The 19,493-nt window shown below is 45.6% G+C and overlaps 1 protein-coding gene across 1 annotated transcript in view; it reads right to left on the bottom strand.

Annotated features, from left to right (window-relative positions):
- PARD6G (par-6 family cell polarity regulator gamma) overlaps positions 1–19,493 on the bottom strand; it is a 66,113-nt gene that overhangs the window by 32,925 nt on the left and 13,695 nt on the right. The window lies entirely within an intron of this gene.

Raw genomic sequence — 19,493 nt, 5'->3', positions numbered from 1 at the left:
ACACAGCACATTAAATAGAGGCTCCCCCTGTGCCAAACTGCTTCACAGATGCCAGCATGATAGTTTTATTGATGAATGCAGCCCACCACCTTTGTCTTTGCAGCATGTTTTACTGTGGTATTCTCTAGTTTGCCGTTGACAATGCTGGATGGAAGTACTGACTTGAAGAGCGGCTTTTGCAGCTACTTGTGAAGCGGCCTCCCCCACTTGCAGCACTGCTTACAAAGGGGCTCGGGGAGTGGTGAGGGAGGAAGAAGATGCTGCACAGAGGCATCCATCACACGGGCTAGGTGCTGGGCTGCTGCTGGAGCAGGGAGGGAGCTGGGAAGCAGCAGCCAGGGCAAGGACACTGGCACAGAGGGTCCAGCTGAGACCGCTTCCTGGTGGAATGGTGGCAGCAGCCTCTCTGCTAACTCAAGAGCTCCCCTGCTGAGGAACCTCTCCCCAAAAACAGGCATTATCACCAGCTTTGCACCAGGCTTCTGGGACATTGCTGTGCAGGGCCATAGGACAAGAAAAGCTGGATGCTTTGCTAGGCTGCAGAGTCTGAAAGCACAATTTGGCCCTATATAATAAACTCTCTTTTAAAAAAGAGATTGCAACTTGTGGGAAGCTTTGGCAGAGAATGTAAATTCCTCCCCCCCCCCCCTTCATATGCCTCTAAAAGCTTCAAGCAATAGTCAAAACACTCCCAAGACTTTCAGTTGCTGTCTCAGCAACGGGACCATATACTTTTTCCCCTCCCACATGCAAATCCTCCGCTGTTTTCCAAAGATCCACCTTTGCCAGCATGAAGACAGGCACGGGTTACACTTCTGGCAGCAAGGGGAACGGGCTGCAAAAACTGCACAGCATCTCACAGCACGAGAGAGCGCTTGGGAAAAGGGAGACAAAGGCACAAGGCGAACAGTGCGCTTTTCTCCAGATTGCAGATACTGAGTGGGAGCGGTTTTGTTCATTTCAAGGGCAAAAAACAATACATTCTTATTAGCATGCATACTATAATTCAAAGTCTTACGAGCCTCAGTGCAACAGCAATGTGAAAGACACTGCCAAGCAAAGAACTGCTGCACCGCAGAAAACTGGATATAAGTGGAAAAACTTCGGCAAAGACGTTTTCCTCCTCTTCAGAAGGAGTTTTACCTCAACATGCTGGCATTTTCTTCCCCCCCTCCATCACCCCAGTCACTGATGGATGCTCTCAAGGCTCGTGGCAATCACCTGCAACATTCGAAACGATGGCCAGGGTAACTCGGTACGTGCAAAGGCCGACGGAAAGCAAGATAGGAAAACACTATAACAAAGCCAGACCTCCGTGCTTTCACAGGATCACACAGTATGTCAGGGGTTGGAAGGGATCTGGAAGGATCACCTACTCCAACCCCCCTGCCAGAGCAGGACCACCCAGAGCAGGTCACACAGGAACGCGTCCAGGCGGGGTTTGAATGTCTCCAGAGAAGGAGACCCCACACCCTCTCTGGGCAGCCTGTGCCAGGGCTCTGTCACCCTCACAGGGAAAAAGTTTTTCCTTACGTTAATATGGAACCTCCTGTGCTCCAGCTTGCTTCTCTGCCTTCGAACAGCAGCCTCCTTCAGTCCCACACCTCACAGTGCCACTCAGTTTTAAACGAGGCCACCTTTCCTTTGAGTCCCCGTGGCTGTGGGTCATCATCGAAGCGCTGAGGTTAGCCTCTGGAAACCACCAATTTTCTTCCTTCCTGTAATGCTTGGTGATAGAGCCCATACAAAGTTTTAAAGAAAAATCTAACCCCAGGGCATGCATTTGTTCGCTGTCACCTAGCAACCCTTTTTGGTGTAGATACTTGTATTAACACTGCTGAAGAACTGTTCAGACCACATTCGCTAGAAAAATTGAGGTGTAGTGGAGCAAATATCTGTTTATAGTATAAGCAGTATCTGGTGCTAGTCACACATTGTAATTCCCCTCCTCCACTTCCTCACCCAAGAAGAGGACATAGCATAGGAGAAAAAAAAAAATAAATACATGTCGTTCTGTTAGTTTACCCCTGGAGTGCCAAGGCCAAGGGCACTGCTCTCCCATCCACGCCGGCCGGCTGCTCCCCCCCCAGCCCGCTCCGGACATCGGGCACAGGAATCCGAGCTTGGCACCATGCTAACCCAACTATGTGGCTTCTGGAGCAAAATCAGTTCGTGTCTAGCCAAGAGAGCACAGAAGCAGCCAAAATGCAACTGCCTGTACCAGTGTCTGTGCAACTGGGCCCTCAGATCCTCGTTCCGCTTGTGTTTTCAGGTCAAAGCTTTTTTTCCTTGGTAACTATGAAAAACAGACGACTGGCAGAAGTGCCTCAGAAGTTGACCACAGGCTCTAGAAGCAAGGGCTTTGCAAATAAAAACACCCAGCCTTGCCAGAGCTAAATAAAGCAGCTGAAGTTTACCTAACCAGGAGTATGTTAACTATAACATACATACTCGGGAATCACTGTTTCGTTCTTTGAAGCTATGAGGAATGGCGTGCGCCACAGTGCTGCCTCCACAGCCTGGATGGAGGATATAGCCTCTGCTACTTTAATTTTCTACTCCTTGAGTTTTTCCTTGGAAGTCTCCACCCCCAATACTGCATTCCCATCTATCCACCCCCAAGCACAGGGACTAAATTAAGCCAAAAATCAAAGCCAGCTGATTATTTATTAAACAAACAGGATACATTTTGTCTTTGGTAGAATCGAGCACTCCTGGTGGCTGTAGACTTTAAACTTTACTGGGGGGGGGAAGGAAGGAAGCAGTGTTTCACTTTAGGAGAGCAGACTGAGAAGTCGTTCTTTCACTTAAAAGCCATCTGCCTATAAAATGAAACTGCACACGCACATAAGACTTAACAAGCTATAAACAAGCATCAACAGCAACACTCATATTTCAGTGATAACAGCCGGCTTTGATCATGTTTCTTTAGACCACCCTCCCCTTCAAACCATTTTCAACCCTCCCAATTCCTGTCGAGCCCATCTCCCACATCTGCCGACTAAAGGAAGAACCAGAAACTGAAATTAATGGGGGTGCAAGGAGGGAGCTAGCACGCTCTGCTTCTCTGCCAAAAGCTTTACCAGGATGCAGAGGTGACCCTAACAAACAGGGGCCAGCAACACGTGCAAATGGAAAAAAAAAAAAGCCAAGTTATGTACGTGGAAAGGCATTCCTAAATTTTTCCAGAGAAATTCCGAATACTTTGTTTCCTGTGAGAAAATGAGCATTTGACTAGAGATCTCCTAATCGGGAAACAGACAGGTCAGGTATTTCTAGAATGCTAATCAATGTACAGAACAGAGCAGGGATTATCTGCCGCCTGCCTCAGCTGACACCAGGGACTCTCAGCATCTGAACTCCCTCCTGCTTTTATTCGAATCAGTTTGCAGAAAGATCTTTTGCATGAAAACAAAACAATACACAAAGTCAGTTCCCAGATGGATACAGAGAGCTACATGTGGAGCTACAGGAAGACAGAGCTTAGAAGCCGCTTGCATCAGGGATTGTTTTCTTCTTCTGGTTGGGGAAAAAAGAAAACATATCCAAGACAAGAATGTGCAATAAAATCAGATTAAGGAATGTTAGTCACTCCTGGCTTCCCCTCAAAACAGAAGTCAAAGACTTTCCGCCATTCATTCACAAGATGTCTAAACAGTGAGTCTTGCTGAAAGAACAGAGAGGGTAAAAAAAGGAAAAGAGAAAAGTGAAAGGAGGCAAAGAAGGTTGCTCTTTTCCATCTACTAATAAGCTCCCAAAAGTGCTTCTCCTTCATCCATGTGCTAAAAGCCAAAGCAATCCCTGCAGCATCAGCAGGCGCTGTGGTCAGGGCTGGGTCCCGGCCAGCCAAGAGTGCAAATACAGTATTAAACACATTCATACTTTCCCATTGAGACAAAGCCTGAAAAGCCTAACCACTGCTCCATCCTCTGTGCTGCCCCTTCCCAGTTCAGCCCTCTGATATCGCTCCTAAATATTGTCCCTGACCACTTCCATCCACGTTTACACAACGAAGAGGCTGAGGGTGATGGGCTGGAACAGCTGAGAAGAGCAGGCACATTGCTGCAAACGTGTCCGCTCTTCCTCGGATTTGGCTTAGGTACTCGGTGGCTTTGCTGCTGCCATTCGGCATCCACTTACACAAACACCAGCGCGGTTCTCAGAGAAAGGAGGATTGTAATTGAAAACACCCAAAATAACCATTGGCATACGACACTTGTTATTTAGCACAGACCCCCTTCAGCAGTTTTCACGGTCACGATTCAGCAGACACGGTGGCAACGCTCCAAAATAAGGTCTATTTCTCCTTTTTCTGCAAAAGGACCATTGAGCTGCACAGATCAGCCTAGGAGAGGACCACATGCCCCAAGCTTAACCCATTTACCACCACGCTGCATCCCAACCACAAGAGCAAACGGACTAATGCAGCTGCAGACGCAGAATGGTGCTAAGCCTTCACAAAGCTTCTCCCAGGGAACCTTTTCCCCACAAGCAAAATGGACCTGGGCTGCTATTCCCACCAGCTGACGAGTCAAATAACTTGGCGATGAAACACTTGCTTAAGCCCAGAGTTGTTATTTAAGGAGCTGCTATCTCACCTGCCTCACAAAGATAACGCAGGTACACGAGCCAACACACCCAGAACACAGCTCCTGTCTTGACCTACCGAAATGATGTGCTCTGAAGCAGCTTTTCTTTGAATGTTTTAAATGTGTCATGCTAGCGCAGGCGTTGTTTACCCAGCTTCAGCTGAGATAATAAAGCTGGACATACAACACCTCCCAGCAGTTACAGAAGCTAGTCAATGTACAAAAGAAAGCTGTTGGTTTTGTTTGGTTGGGTTTTTTAAATGAATGAAGATCATTTAAAACGAAATTTCTTCATCTCAAAGAGGATCTGGCTGAAAAAGTTACTGAATGGCTGTATGCAGTGACATTTCTCTCCAATTTCTGCCACACAGAGAGAAGCAGGCAGCACCATATGCCCTAGATGTCTTGTAAATATAGCTCAACAAAAAAAAAGGTTGTACGCCACAGTTTCAAAACAGTTGAAATAAAACTCCCTTCCTTCTTATAAATCTGTGCTTAAGCTTCAGGCACAAGGTACCATATTTAACATTTCCAGAGGGACACACACAGAGAAGGCCATGAGGACGATGGCTGTGGTTGTGGATTTGCCTTTAAATGTATTTTTTTGCTTTGAAAACAGACAAGCACACTGTGTCTCAAGAGAAGCATCTGCTCACCAGCTCCCAATTTACACATCTATTGGGCAAGTGAGCTCCCACAGACATGAGGGCTTTTGTCTTGCGCTGGTCATGTCAGATCCTCTGAGCTGTCAGGCACAACCCCCTTCATATGAGGACTCAGAATCTTCTAAACTACTTTGGAGGAACATTTCAGGTCCTTGGAGTCTTTACGGGGTTTGAATTGAACCTGGCACCTCAGCTTTGAATCTCATCATCCTCCAAACATCCTGGGTGCTGCCTATGCAGACTGTTACTGGTCACTGTCCCCCTGGGAGGGCGAGGAATCAGGGTACAGTGCTGGTATCATGCTGGTGCATTGAGAGACAGAGAGAGAAAATGACAGACAAGAAACAACTTTAAAAAAAAACCCAAAACAAAACAGTGGAACTGTGCATGTGACAGGTTTTTTTTAATCAAAGTAAACCCCTCAGAAATGTATACATGTGTTCTGAGCAGATTACTCATTGCGACTACTTTAAAGCCATTAGCTGGCAACTATTTCCCAGCTGATGTAGATTCCCAGTTGAAGGTGCACTAGACAATACACCCAAACTCTTTCGTTCTTTTTTTTTCCTCATTTTATCATTAAAAATAACTAAGCAGCATGGGATCTAACTGTCTTAAAAACACTTGATGATTTTTTTTAAGAGAAGCTTCTCAGGCCAATGCAAAAGCTGTTCACCCAGCTGTTAGCAGGATGATAGAGTTAGGCATATAACTTGTCCATCATAAAAACAAATAAGAAATGAAAGCTTACCCACCTTTGGCTGTTGGGAAAGCAGAATTCTGCAAGTTGCAAAAGCTGACATGCTTTATCATGGAAATGATTACCTTACTCAGGAGTGGCTAGTGGCAGTGACTGTGCCACCACCACCCTGGCAGACGCACCACTTGTGTGAACTAGCAGCTTGGTAATCAGCAGCCTCACACCCTCTGTGTCCAAAAGAAACACCATTCTGAATAGCGAAAAGCAAAGCTCCCCACAGAAGCACTACAACGCAAGCAAACTCAGGGGCTGTATTGCAGTAGCCCTACTCTTCCCCACCTTACAGCAGAATTTGTCTCATTTTACCGACATCCAAGCTGCCAAGAATTGATGTTGAGATTTATATAAACATATCAAGTACAGATAGATACTACATGCAACCACTCTATTTCTTCCAAGTGCCACTGACACAGACAAAAAGCTTGAACTATACACTCTGTACTTTACTGCCCGAATTCAACATTCGGCCTCTTTGTGATGTCCTCCCTGGTAGGCCGTCTCCAAAAGCCATTCTAGCCAGATAGCTATTCTAGCTCCTTCGGCCTCCTCCAAAGCCATTCTAGCTCCTTTGGCCTCTCAAGCTGCTGTTTCTGCACATGCATTTTCAAGCCAGCTGGTTGCAAACACTAAGTGCTATAAAGAAATAGCTAAGCTGAATATTTGTTTTAAAACTATCCATGTCTCAACTACATTAAAAAAAGTCTTGAGGTAAAGGATCTAGGAAGTGAGGTTTTGCAGAGTATGTGAATTCAGAACCAAAGTCCTTACTGGGTTCCTTCTTAAAACCAGTGAGATTTTGCTAGTTTTTTCCCCCATCCTTCCCATAGATGTTTATGATTTCCCGTGTGTCCTCTCTTCCTCTGCTTTTTGAATTGTACTGAAAGTTCCCGTTCGTGGGTAGGTATATTCTGGAAGAAACCTCCGTGCTAAGACAACCGCAATCTCAGAACCATTAGACCCCCTCCCGCAAGGTAACGAAGCTGCCAAGTGCACAGTTGCGAGTCACATGCAACGTGAGCCCAAAGAGACCCAGGCTGCACCTGCACGGGGCCACGACCTCCCCTTCAATCCTGATCTCCTCCCCGGCGCTCTGCGCCGAAGCGCACCGGCTTCTGGCACTCAGGCACTGGATCAGCTCGCAAAGCCCACCTGCGTGCGCTGGAGCCAAGCACCACGTCCAGGAGGAGAGGGATTCATTCCCTGCTTTTAAGAACAAGCATTCCTGATTTATTTTAGGCTGCTAAGAACACAAGCCAATCTTATTTCCTTGCAACAGTACAAACACTAAGAGTGAGGAACCACGTCTCAGCAAGACAGCAGGAACCGGATCTGAGTAACAGACCCCACAGCTGTATGGGACAGAGAGGGAACAGGCTCTGCTCTGTAAGTCACACCAGAGCTGACACAGCCCAACGTGCAAGAGGGATGCAAGGCCATGCCATAACGTTTTGGGATCCCTTACAGACACGGGACTGTAGCAAGCCGCCTTTACAAACCTCAGCACAGCCCCAGAAATATGTCTAGCAGCACTCCCTCCTCAGCAGGGATGCAACTTCTCCTCGTTATTTCTACGTGCCAGCAGCTATCCAGAATAGATGTTGCTGACGCTGACGTGCCTTGTAGCGCCAGGAGGTCTTTAAGGCAGGGAGACCCGGTTTGCTGGAACTGCTCAGTCCACAGCAGCTGCAAGAGAGCCGCCGCAGAAGGGTACCATTCCACAAGTGTTAGCCAGCAACCTAGCTAACCAGTTTCCCACTAGCAGGGAAACAATTTCTTCTCATGGCTGCTGCTGCTGTACATACAGAAGTATCTTCTCCACACTTCTCTCACTCAGGTCTCCTGGGACATCCAGATGGAATTGTAGTGGTCTGAGACAGAGGCAACAACTTTTCTGATGACAGATAGAGCTAGTGACTCTGGTTTTCCAAGATAAACACAACACACCCATAAACCAGACCAACAAGACTCAGAAGCATACTACCCACACAGTATGACACCCATCAGGGCAGAAAGGCACCCACACCACCCTCTGTAGCTCCAGTACTTCCTCATGATGCAACTGGTGAGAGGAAAGGTGTGGGACGTAGCCACCACTTACCAACTTTAACTGGGACCAACTGAGGTATAGAGCTGAAAAAAAACACTCAGGGAACTACTGCTGTCTGTCTAGCCTTCCTCCAAGCATCCAGAGGTAGGACAAGCTAGTTGCAAGGATGCTTTCCACATGGTCTGGGGTTCAACACTGGTGAAGCCCGCTGTAAGACAGGGCTTTCTGCACACCTCCAACAACACCCTTCCTCTTGCTCACCACCACTCTGCACTTCCCAGAGCTGATGCAGATGACACGTACCCTTGCTGAGGGTCATCTCGGCAGAGGAAGCCAAGTTTGTTGCGGCAAGCTGTTTCCTGCGATCTCCAACCCACGAGCTGTCTCCTGTGGCCAGCTGCTTCTGGGAAAGCTTCAGGGAGGGGAGATGGGTTTTGAGGTACTGCCAAGCCACTCTGCCCACAGCAGCACATGGTAAATCACAATGGACATCCAGTCTGCACCTTCTCCTAGTGCTCCCCCTCTCCTCTTCATCCCCTCTGGATGACACGGCATGCTTGACATGAGCTTAAATACCCGCCCCCAGAGTGCGCTGCAGTGCTTGTACAACAGAGATCGGTGTTCAGCAACAACAACCTCTAACACAGAACCTACAACTCGCAGGTACCACACTTCTTCATGACACCATAAGTCCCCTGTAAGGTGACGGAGACTCTGTGCGTGGCAGGGGGAGGTGTGCTATGGCATGGTAGCTAAAGAGATTAAGGAAGGAGAAATTAAATCCCGTTTAAAGCAAAATACAGCACAGGCCAGTGCTCTTTGAGGGGGCAGGCTGGGACCCCGAGGGCAGCCTGCAGACAGCTACTCCATTCCTCTCTGTCAGTGCAAGAAATGTTAACGCACCCAACTCCACACTGTGACAAGAGCTGCCAGGTAATGCTGTCACCCGGCCTTTGAAGTGAGCCAAAAAACCAGGGAAGGGGAAATTTCGCTAGACTCTAAACCAGCACCTTTGCATCCACAAGCAAAAGGCAGGAGACCCAAACAGAAGCCTGAAGTTAAACAAAAAAGTTTCCTGTTTTTCAAAGTCACGGCCCAGTGCAAGCACAGATACCTTGAAGAGGTCAGAAAGGCACCAGCCACACAATTACTGAAATCAACTAAAACAAAAAAGAAACTGATGTGCTTCTGGGCTTGGCCTATTTACACAAGAAAAGGTGATAGCCAGGTCTAGTGAAAATCATGACCAGAATTAACATTTTCAGTCACCCTTGCAAATGTTAAGCTCGCTAGCCAGCAGCACTGTTTGGCCTCAGTTATTGTCTGTCCAGGGGAAACCCTTGGCATACAACCTTTCAGGTACTGATAAACAGAGACATCACGTGGTTACCCACATGGAAAAGTAACTCCCTCATGTTGATGAAGCAGCAACTTCTCAAGCATAACACTGCAGGACCCAAGTTCAGTTTAACACCAGGAACAAGGCTCTCACATTTTGAGAGAGGTCCAGGTAAAACCCACCGTGAAGAGGTCACCTGTAGCTTTAAGGACAACTCGGGCTTGAGAGATCCTGTGGCAAGGCTTGATGCACAAATGTGAAGCTGGCTCCTGGTGCGCCACCCTCTCATCTCTCTAATACTGAGGCAGATGTTTAAAACCAAGGAGTACATTGCACAAGCGTCCAGTGCACTTCTAAGTGACTGAGGAGTAACGCAGCAGACATAGTCACTTGTCCTGCTGTTGATACTCTTTGTCTCAGCTAAGAATTGCTCTGAAACAAAAATTTTAAAACATCTTGTTGCATACTGTACTCCAAGTATGCTATACCTTTACTTTTTTCCCCTCTACAAAGGATAAGGCATGTTAGAATTATGCAGCTTCAAGCAATGCAAGCTTAGGGAACTCCGTATTTTCTTGTTGCTAGCCACAAAGACGCTACCCCTGGACTTATTTATGGGTTCTATTACAAAGCACTCGTTTATGCATTTAGACTCTTGCCGTTTGGGGGGAATTCTTTCTGAAAGTTTATGGTTTTCTGGTTAACACAATGTGTTTTTTCCTCCCCTTTACTCACGCCAGCTGCATTTAAAACTAGACCTTAGTACGTACACAAAAGCAAAAATGTAAAGATTACGTTCTTTTGTAAACAAAATCACTGCATCTGCTGGATACGTACTACTAAAACTACCAAGCTGCTCGGCAGAATGAAAACGAAGCAGCAATAAAGCAGGCTAATAGAGCAAACAAACCGGTTGCCATCAGTGTCCAACCTGCGGTCACGACTGACAGACCTCCTCTTACCACACCTCAGTGGCATTCAGGGAGGAGGAAAACAGCTTTAGGCCTTTTCAAATCCTCTGCCGATACCTCAGCGTTAGAAAGAAAGAGCTGTGTTCACCTACAGCAGCCGAAGAGGCAGAAACGCCGTCTCGGAGCTCGCTGCTGCCAGCAGCCTCGCGGTGCCCTCGCCGTGCAAAGACAAGGATTCCAGCTCTCCGACTTCCACAGACACCAGGCGGCACATAATTTCTTAATTCCTATGTAAATTCTAATTAAATAAACATTCTCCTTCAAAATTTCACAATGTTTTGTTTTTTTTTTTTTTAATTCTCAACTCCTCTATTATTTCTAAGGCAAAGGAATAATCAGAGAAGAAAACGGGTCTAAGGCCCACGGTAACAGGCAGTTTTTCCTCCCTAATTGCCATTTCCACACCTGCTCTGTCACTGCCACTCCACCTGCATGCTTTCACCCAACACACACTCTCCTGCCCAGAGAGCCACAGCCTTGTAGAGCGATTACAAAGCTCAGACAAGGAGTAGGAAGCTGAGAGTTGAAAGGAAGAAAAGGCAATAAAGGGGAGAAAGAAGCGGAATAGAAAAATACAAGAGAGGGGGAAGATGAGTGGTGCAGAAGCTGTTCATATGAAGTTTCCAGAGGTTACTTCATGTCAGCATACAGCAGGGGACTGAAGAGCAAGAACAGTGAAGTTTTCTAGGTTAATAGTTTCCTTAATATTCCCAAAGGATTCTCGCTACTCTAAACATAGCGCAGAGGAAAAAAATAAGATTCAAGTAGATCTTCAGCAGGGGCAGGTTCAAGAAGGAGTTCTTTCAACCTCCCCCAAACTGCTTTCTCCCTCGGAGTTGAAAAATATCCAGAGTTCTTACACAGTATTAACGCTGACACACACATTTAAATGTGGAGCATACAATCCCAACAACGCAGGCAGTCTGGAGACAAAAAAAAAGGAGCTTTCAGTCACTCTAAAAAAATTGGTTTGAGTTAGTTATATTTGTTGAGGTATATTTTGAGTTAGTTTTTCAATGCCTACTATAAGCATCTAGCAGAAACATCCTTCACTGCATGTTTGCCTTCAGTGCAAGAGTCTACCAATTTAAGTCGTCATAAATAAGCCCTTTAGCGTCCTTAAGAAAATTAAGACTACTTCAGAAATTTAGCAGAAAGCCTATTCCTGAAGGCCTGAATCTTGAGTTAATGTTTCTATTCGCATTGTGCTACCTCCCCTCCCTCGCTACATGAAAGCTACTTTGAGCTTGTGAGGTCGCTTTAGGTAAAATCCAATGTCAAAGAAGAGACTATTAAGTGCATTTCATTATTATCTGCACATTGTACTTCTTTCCATCACTGACAAAAGGGAAATGACAACTAGGCACAACAGGAAAAAACCTGAGCTATGAGCAGGAAACAGAATCTCTTGTTTTGACTACTAAGGTAAGGAAAGATAAATAGCGGAAAATTTCTCTCATAGGGACCTTAACAGAGGTGGATCATTTGACAGGTCTTCCTCACCACTGTTTTTATACAGTCAAGCCACCTGTTACAACAGCTTCACTACCTTAAATAAAACGGGTCAGAACAAAGAAGAAAACAAGAAATAGTTTTACTTGAGACTCTCTTTACGTAGACATAATTGGGGGTTCTTCTATTTTGTTGTTTGTTTTTTTTTTTCAGAGGAGCAGTCTGCAACTGTAAGACAACAAACAGAAGTTTGGAAGGACAGAAAAGAGCGTTTATTTGCTGCTTCTTATGTGGGTTACCAGCTAAAGCTAAGCATGGCATTCGACAGAGGTTCCTATTAAAGGGAGCACCAGTTCCCACTGTAAACAAGTTTCTTCAGTCTAAATTCAGCAGAACGTGAGGTGCTGGTACCAGCCTGACGCAGTTTTTAAGAAGCATCAACTGTTAAAGTCTATTTTTATTAGTAGTATATTTGGTTATGTGTATTTATTATTAAGTCATTAAACTTTGAAACTGAAACCAAACCCCATGTAGCTTTAACATAGAAATGCAACAAACATTTGCTCCCAGTGACAGAACAGCAGCAGCACTGGCGTTTTTGCCAGGCTTCTGTTCCACGCTTCCTGAACACTGCCCCTGCTACTATTTACACAGTGGGTATTTCTGCAGCAGTCCTACTGGTCCGTCCCACTATCGGTTATCGACCAACTCCACAAAGCCTACCTGTAGGTTATGCTATTTCCACACGCTTTCCCCTCCTTTCACTGAAAATTTGTGCTTACCAGCTGTTCTGGTTGCAATTAAAGTAAGTGGTGATGAGAATCAAATATCCTCATATTCTAAAAAAATGGTGTTTTCAAGGAGGAGAGAAGCAGCCTCGTGCTGGCTCTGCTCAGCCACGAGGTATCACTAACCATGCCAGCAACAAAATCCAAGGCTGTTTTGTGTTTATGTCTGACAAGCCAGATAAAACATAATGTTTTTAAAGATGCTTAATAAAGTAGTTGGAAGACAGCGATTACCCAGTCTCATCATTTGCACATGAAAGGTGGAGCAGAGAAGTTGCAGTAATTTGTTGCCAGACTTCACTGGAACAAACAGCTGCATTTTACTTATCTTCAGATATCAAAGGACTCGAGTGGGACAAAGATTACTTGGCTTGACAAGCATTCAAAGACCCCTCGAGCTTAAAACCAGAGATGATACTGGGGAAAATCATGAAAGGATTTAATTTAAGCCCAGCAGCAATTCCTATTATACTAGCATGAAATCTACCACCATCCTCTAATCCTGTCAAAGCGAAGACAAGGTGCTTTGCCTCCTCTCCAAATACAGCGGGGCTGCACATTTCCAAAGGCTACGAGCAGACAAGTTCTTCCTCCCAGGAAGCAGAGGCTTTCATGGCAGCGTTAAGTCGCTTGAAATCTGCTGTGGTCCTGCCCGTCCCACGCCAGCTCCTCACTCAACCAACTCGTTTTCTGCCAGAGCTGGCTCAGAGAGCTCAGCCACTGGGTCACACCAGTGCCAGGGCAGAGGATACAGGGTAGCAGCTCTGGGGCAGTCTGACCAACAGCAGAGCTGCATCCTCCAGGGCACCCACGAGCGACATGGAGTGTTGGAGGAGCTTCTCCTCCCCGCAGTCCCCCTCCTCTTATACAGAAGCAGATAAACTGAAGATCTCAAGTCACCTTCTCTGCACCCTTTCTTTTATTCCCTCAGATTCATTTCAGACCATTGTGAAAATCTGCAGAGCTCAACCAAGGGCAAGACCGGCAGCAGTCCACTATTTTCCCTCAACACGTGCTGCAACCTGCTTTATTATTTAATATATCACATGCCTTTAGCAAAGGCAGTAAAATCACATTGTTCTTGTTCAGAAATACAACATTGAGAAGGTGAAGTCGATGCCTGTGCTGTAAAATAAACAGGAAGGTTACTGGAAGAACCAAGAAGAAGATGTGAAAGACTTTAAACTTTTCCAACTGTACTCACTCTGGATGGCTGAGCAGAGAGTTAAAGGTTTTAGGTAGCTGGAAATAGGTTTCATTTTAGTTGCTGCCTCAAAGCCAGTTTTTGTGTTCAACACATGTGGTTAGACAGCCAACCACCATTCCTGGGGATTATCTGCTTAGAGTATGAAAGACAATAAAACAACCCACCATCAGATTTTCAAATCAGACCTGGGCACGATTCCCGTTAGCACATTTTTATTTTAAAACTGAGTGCGATTGCTCTGATTTTACAATACAAGCAAGCTAAGCACAGATGTTGGTACTCCGAGCAGAACAGAACTTTGCCAGGTAAATAACAGTTTGCAGAGTTATGAACTGCTTCTGAACGTACAGAAACACGCTGCATGGCACAGAAGTTTAAATACGTTAAGTCACTGCATGCAGTTGAAGAAAAACAGCACCTTCCAATCTTTAATTTAATGTAAATTAAAACCAGCTAAATCCAAAACCCAACCAGGTAAATGCACATTTTTCCCTGTTGGTTTTGGAACAAGCTTTAAGTGAGAACTGACGGCAGGGAACAGCTCTAACCACTCAAGGAGAAAAGCATCGACTGCTGTTCAGTACTGGTTTACAGTTACAGTAATGGACTATTAAAATACAACTACAAAAGAAACACTTATAGCAAGTTTCTGAAGAGGGTCCTTAATGGCTTTTTACACACTATCAGTTTTCCAGACCGCAAAATGCAAGACAACACAGGGATCAGTAGACATCGGCCTTCTCCAGCTTCAGGCCACCTCAATTAACAGCTGCAGTACATTTGAGGCATTTACTAAACGATTAGGTAAGGCCCTGCTCCAGTTAGCTGTAGAGAGTGTTCCAGGGTTATTTGCTGTTAGAATGCTCTTCAGCTTCTTCAGTGGTTTTGCCTTTGACATTCCTGCAAGTGTGATATCTGACAAAGATATGCTGAAATACAGATCCAGCATCTGACACTCCAGCACTTCACCTGTCTCCTACTTGTAGGAACTTACCATTTAACCATTCAAGCCTTTAGAAAGCTTTAAAATTAATTTTATTGATGGAAAGATGGTGAATTTGACCTAGAATCTGCTTTAGGCTTGACAAAGTACCCCCACATTCATTAATTTACTGTTATTTTTATGGAAGTTGCTCAAGAGCAATAGCAACACACCTGCTGATTCACAGGAATAGCAGCTGTACTCGTGCAACAGCCATATACACTACCACAGTCCCTACTGATACTATGTCTTGTCAAGACCGCCTGAATATTTAAGTAAGGTTGTTATTTCTCCAAACCCCAACTCCTTCAAGTTTTCCTTGAGACTTGTTCTGCTTTGGAATACATTTTCATCAACACTACGGATTTATAGGAACAAGGCCACTTGCTGAAACTCAGGCGAAGCAAGCAGAGGTCCAAAAACCTCAAACCACCATCAGGACACCCCTCCAGTTGCGATGGGGACAAAACAAAAAGGCCTCGCGAAGAAGAGTTCATTTGACCTCAGTCTGAGATCAAGATGAGGCCTCACAGGCTGCTCACCACCTCTGTCACCTCCTTTGCTACTCGAGCTACAGATTTTCCTGCTACAGCCCCTGCAGACGCTGCAAACCCTGAAGAGTGTTTAGGGAGTGAAAGTCTGGTCATCAGCAGCTTCCATTGCTTCTCCCAGAATGAGAATCATTAGTCTGGATTTACAGCAGAGTGCTCAGAATTAGAGCCAAGTATCATTCCACTCTCTGTGCTTGCTGTGCTTCAGCATCTTGGTCCTGGATCTACCTCTTTTCCTTGGAAAAAAAAGTGCCACACAAAGTACTTACAGGGTGATCAGCATGTTCGTTTTGCAACACTTTCCCGAGAGTCTGAACTTCCAAGGCTGAACATGCCATAATAGGTAACCCAAGCAAAAGAGGGGAAATCTTGCAGTCTCTGTTACCTGGTAGACCTCCACTTACATCCTTATAACCCGCTTGCAAAGTTCAAGGAGTCATTTCAGGCGTGTTTACAATGAAGAAGTCATTATAATTCTGCTATTTATTCCATTCTGTTTAAGAGCCTCCAATACAGCCTGGTTTGAACACGTACTCTGCCTCTGGGAAACAGGCGTTAAAACAAGATTTGATAATAATTTCATTCCATTTAATTATACAAGGAAAAACGTGATGCATTCACAGTGTATAATACTGACTCCTTTCAGTTCTTCTGTTCTTTGTTTCTGCTTGAATTCATAGCTTACATGTAAATATTTTCGCAGTATTCAAGAGGCTGTCTCAAGTGCTGTAGTTTAAATCAGACACAGAACAAACGGAGTCTTGAAAAAATGACGACCAACTGCATCATCAGATAAGCTCTTCCTTCATGCAGGTCTTGGCTAGAGTACAAGAGTTCAGTTATTATGGAGCAAGTCAAACACATCCATAATTCCTTGCATTGTTCTAAGGTCTTCGGGACATCCGACCCTTTCCCAGCAGCAGGCACCTTCCACAGAGAGTTCTGGATACGCCTGATATCGGTTACAGCCAAGTGAATAAATTCCTGGGCTCAAAGCATCAGCTGAGATAAATCACTACTGCGCTAATGAAGCCAAAAGAGCCACATCAGTTTACAACACAGGACACGACCCATACTTGCAGCCTAAGAAAGCAAGTCAAAGGAAAACTGCCTTTTCTTTCTGTATCCTGGTTCTCCAATTAGGATTTTTGTCTGCACTGTAATTTGATAATGGAGAAGAAAAAAGAAGAGGAAAAGAGCACCACATACTTTCAGCAGATGGATCACTGTGAGCTATAAAAACTTGCCATAGCTGAGTTTACTCGAACGTAACCTGCAAATGTCCCAGAGCCTTCAAGACTCTCAAAAATATAAACAGTACTTGTTGCAAGCACCCTGGGAACGGCAAATCAGCTCCTTAGTAAAAAGGCTGGCTAACAAGCACCGACATCCCCTGTCTGGGGAGGGAACAGCTACTGTGATCGTGAAAAATCTGGGGCTCAGGAGACTTTAACGAAGAGGAGGAAGAGGACTAAAACAGCCATCCCATACCCAGACACCAGCCTGGCATCTAAGAGCCCACACAGCACACATGTGGCTTGCCTCTGGGGACAAGCGAGAGAAGCACTTTTGAACGCACAAAGTGCAAGACTAAGCTCAGATGAAAAACAAATAGGCAAACAATCAAACTAGCAAATTGCTGCTTGATTATTGCGCAAAGTTACCTATTTTGCTACTCTGGGAACAAATAGTTAAGCTGTTTTAACGTGACTGTATAATTCACTTGACAAGAGAAAGGATAACCCAACTATAGACTGGGAAAACAGATAAGATGACTAATCATGCAGTTGATAAAACAGTTTGCTCTGCCAGAAAAAGACCTGAACTTCAACTATTCAGTCCTTCCATGCCTGCATACTTCTGCCCAGTTCTCACAAGCCCTCCCTACTCTACAGCACTGTGAGAACAACTTTCAGCAGCCACCTCCCAGGACTTTGCCCACTGAAAGGCAGTGATCCCTGATCCAACAGGCTACAGACCATGCCCTGCAGTCTCCTCCAAAGTCACAGACGAGGACTGGCCTTGTATTTTACCAGCATCCCTGTCAGCTTCATTTCCTGCCTCTGAAGTCAGTTTAGGGTGTGAGCTGAAGCACTGCAGGCAAACCCCATTCCCCTGGATGGCACAATGATTTCTTGGAGCTAGTCCCCTTGTTCTCTAGTGCAGGTCTCCAACAGAAGGACCAGCATTGTTCCCTCACCCCAGCCTGAAAACAGCAGGAAAACAATGGGGGAGACAAACAAGATTTCAGTAACTCCTATTACTGTTAAAGGGAACAATTTCTAAAGGCTTCTTCTCCAAAAAGGAAACGGACATGATTGTTTGGGGCATCCACCAGCATGAATCTCAAACAGTAACCTCAGGAGTCCCTTATTAAAGGTGCCATTAACCAATGGGACAAGCCAGAATTTATTGTTACCTTCAGCTTTATAGAGGGAGCTCAGGAGAATGTGTGTTGGGAAGGCTTTCAGGCTTTGCCACACGTGAGGAGTCATGGGCCTGTCTTCCCTCTTACCTGAGCTTTCTTACTTGTCAGCATGATTCTTTCCACTGAGCAACAAGTAAAAGAAAAGCTTTTTAAGAAGGAAATACTGCACTTACACATTAAGGTTACAATTTATAAGCCTCCACAACTAGCATACTTCTACTGAAGAGGAGTAGAAAGCATTTTTTCCACGTGTAGTCAACAGTTCTCTTATTCATCTACTCCTGCGATCAGCATTGTGGTGGCAAGTCCCCTCGCCACGCAGAGTTAGGGACAGTCAGTGGCTTCAGCAGTCTGCCCAAGTGGAGCAAGGACAGCTGCATGTTGAACAGGACTGATCCAGAGGCATGAATAAACTCGAACTCAGGCAGGCAGGACAAAGTCAAGCAAGCAATTTCTCATGACCTGACCCACCACGAACACTCACAAGCCCTAACAGGCATTGCAGGAAGGAGACTCAACAGGACTTGTCATCCACCTTTGCATTTTCTGCACGAGAAGGGAGAGCTAGCAACCCAAGTCCTCTCCGACAGACATTTCCACTCATCTGACAGACAACACCAACTGCTCTAGACCCTCTTCTCCATTGCCTCCTTGAGCACTTATTCACATCTCAAAGAAGGTGGCAGACAACCTGCTCTGAATGGGCAGGGCCAGGCAGCCCTGGATGTTTCTGACCACACTGAATCGAATCACATGCTGTACCAGCTCATACCAACGAGCAGGCTGGAGCCTCCTGCAATCCTTTACCAGTATAACAACCCACACACCAAAGAGTCCAGGCCAAAAAAGCTACACGACTGCTCGAAGTCTCAGATCAAGTCTCATTTCTGACTGCTAAGATTTTAATTCCAAAAGCCCTGTGCTATAAATCACTACATGACCGAAGAAATGGCGGAGGTATTGTTAACAAAGTGTTAGGTTCCCCTGGGATTCACGGAGCTCTGTGGGGAAGACACCTTGCTATAAAAAACAATCCTCATCTGAAGCAGCTGCCAAACACGGTCTTTAAGGAGACCAGACAAGACAAGAACAACACACAGCCACTTAAACCTGATGTCACCTTGACATTTTGGCAATTCTACCCAAGGTTTGCTTGACGATTCAAAACGGGAAGATCCCACACTCCTTAGGACAGAGCAGAGAATCATCACTTGTCTGTCTGCCAGGCCAACATAGTCAAACAAGACCTCATTTGTGACAGAACCTTTCTTTTTTTCATAACTACGCATCTGTGTGCATTCACACACTAGAGAGGCATGAGTCATTTGGGTATGCCACTGACTATCAAGATGGATAGATAAGATTTTTAGATGTGAAGCAGTAGTACTGGGATCCCTCCTTCCTCACAGCTCCCTCAAACAAGTGGAGTGGTGCAGTTGGCATGCTGAAGTGACGACACAGTCCCAGCAGCACAAGTTACGGTCCTCTTGGAAAAGAAGGGCCTCATGGTTATTCTCAGCACGTTATCCTTCAAACACCTTACAGGCAGCAGTGCAGTCCCTCTGCCTGTCCTCAAGTCATGCCATTCCTGCAAGTTGTGATGAAGTGCCTGGGAGGAAGAGTGAGAGGGCTCCTGGTTCCCTCTTACATCACTTCAGCCTTTAAATGGGGGCCACAAACCCACTCTTCACACCTTGCCCCAGCACACTTTGAG

The sequence above is a fragment of the Leptosomus discolor genome, chromosome 8, assembly GCF_034619465.1.
Source record: "Leptosomus discolor isolate bLepDis1 chromosome 8, bLepDis1.hap2, whole genome shotgun sequence".
Taxonomy (NCBI): Eukaryota; Metazoa; Chordata; class Aves; order Leptosomiformes; family Leptosomidae; genus Leptosomus; species Leptosomus discolor.
Note: the sequence above shows the minus strand (reverse complement) of the source record. Positions and strands in the feature narration are given on the sequence as shown.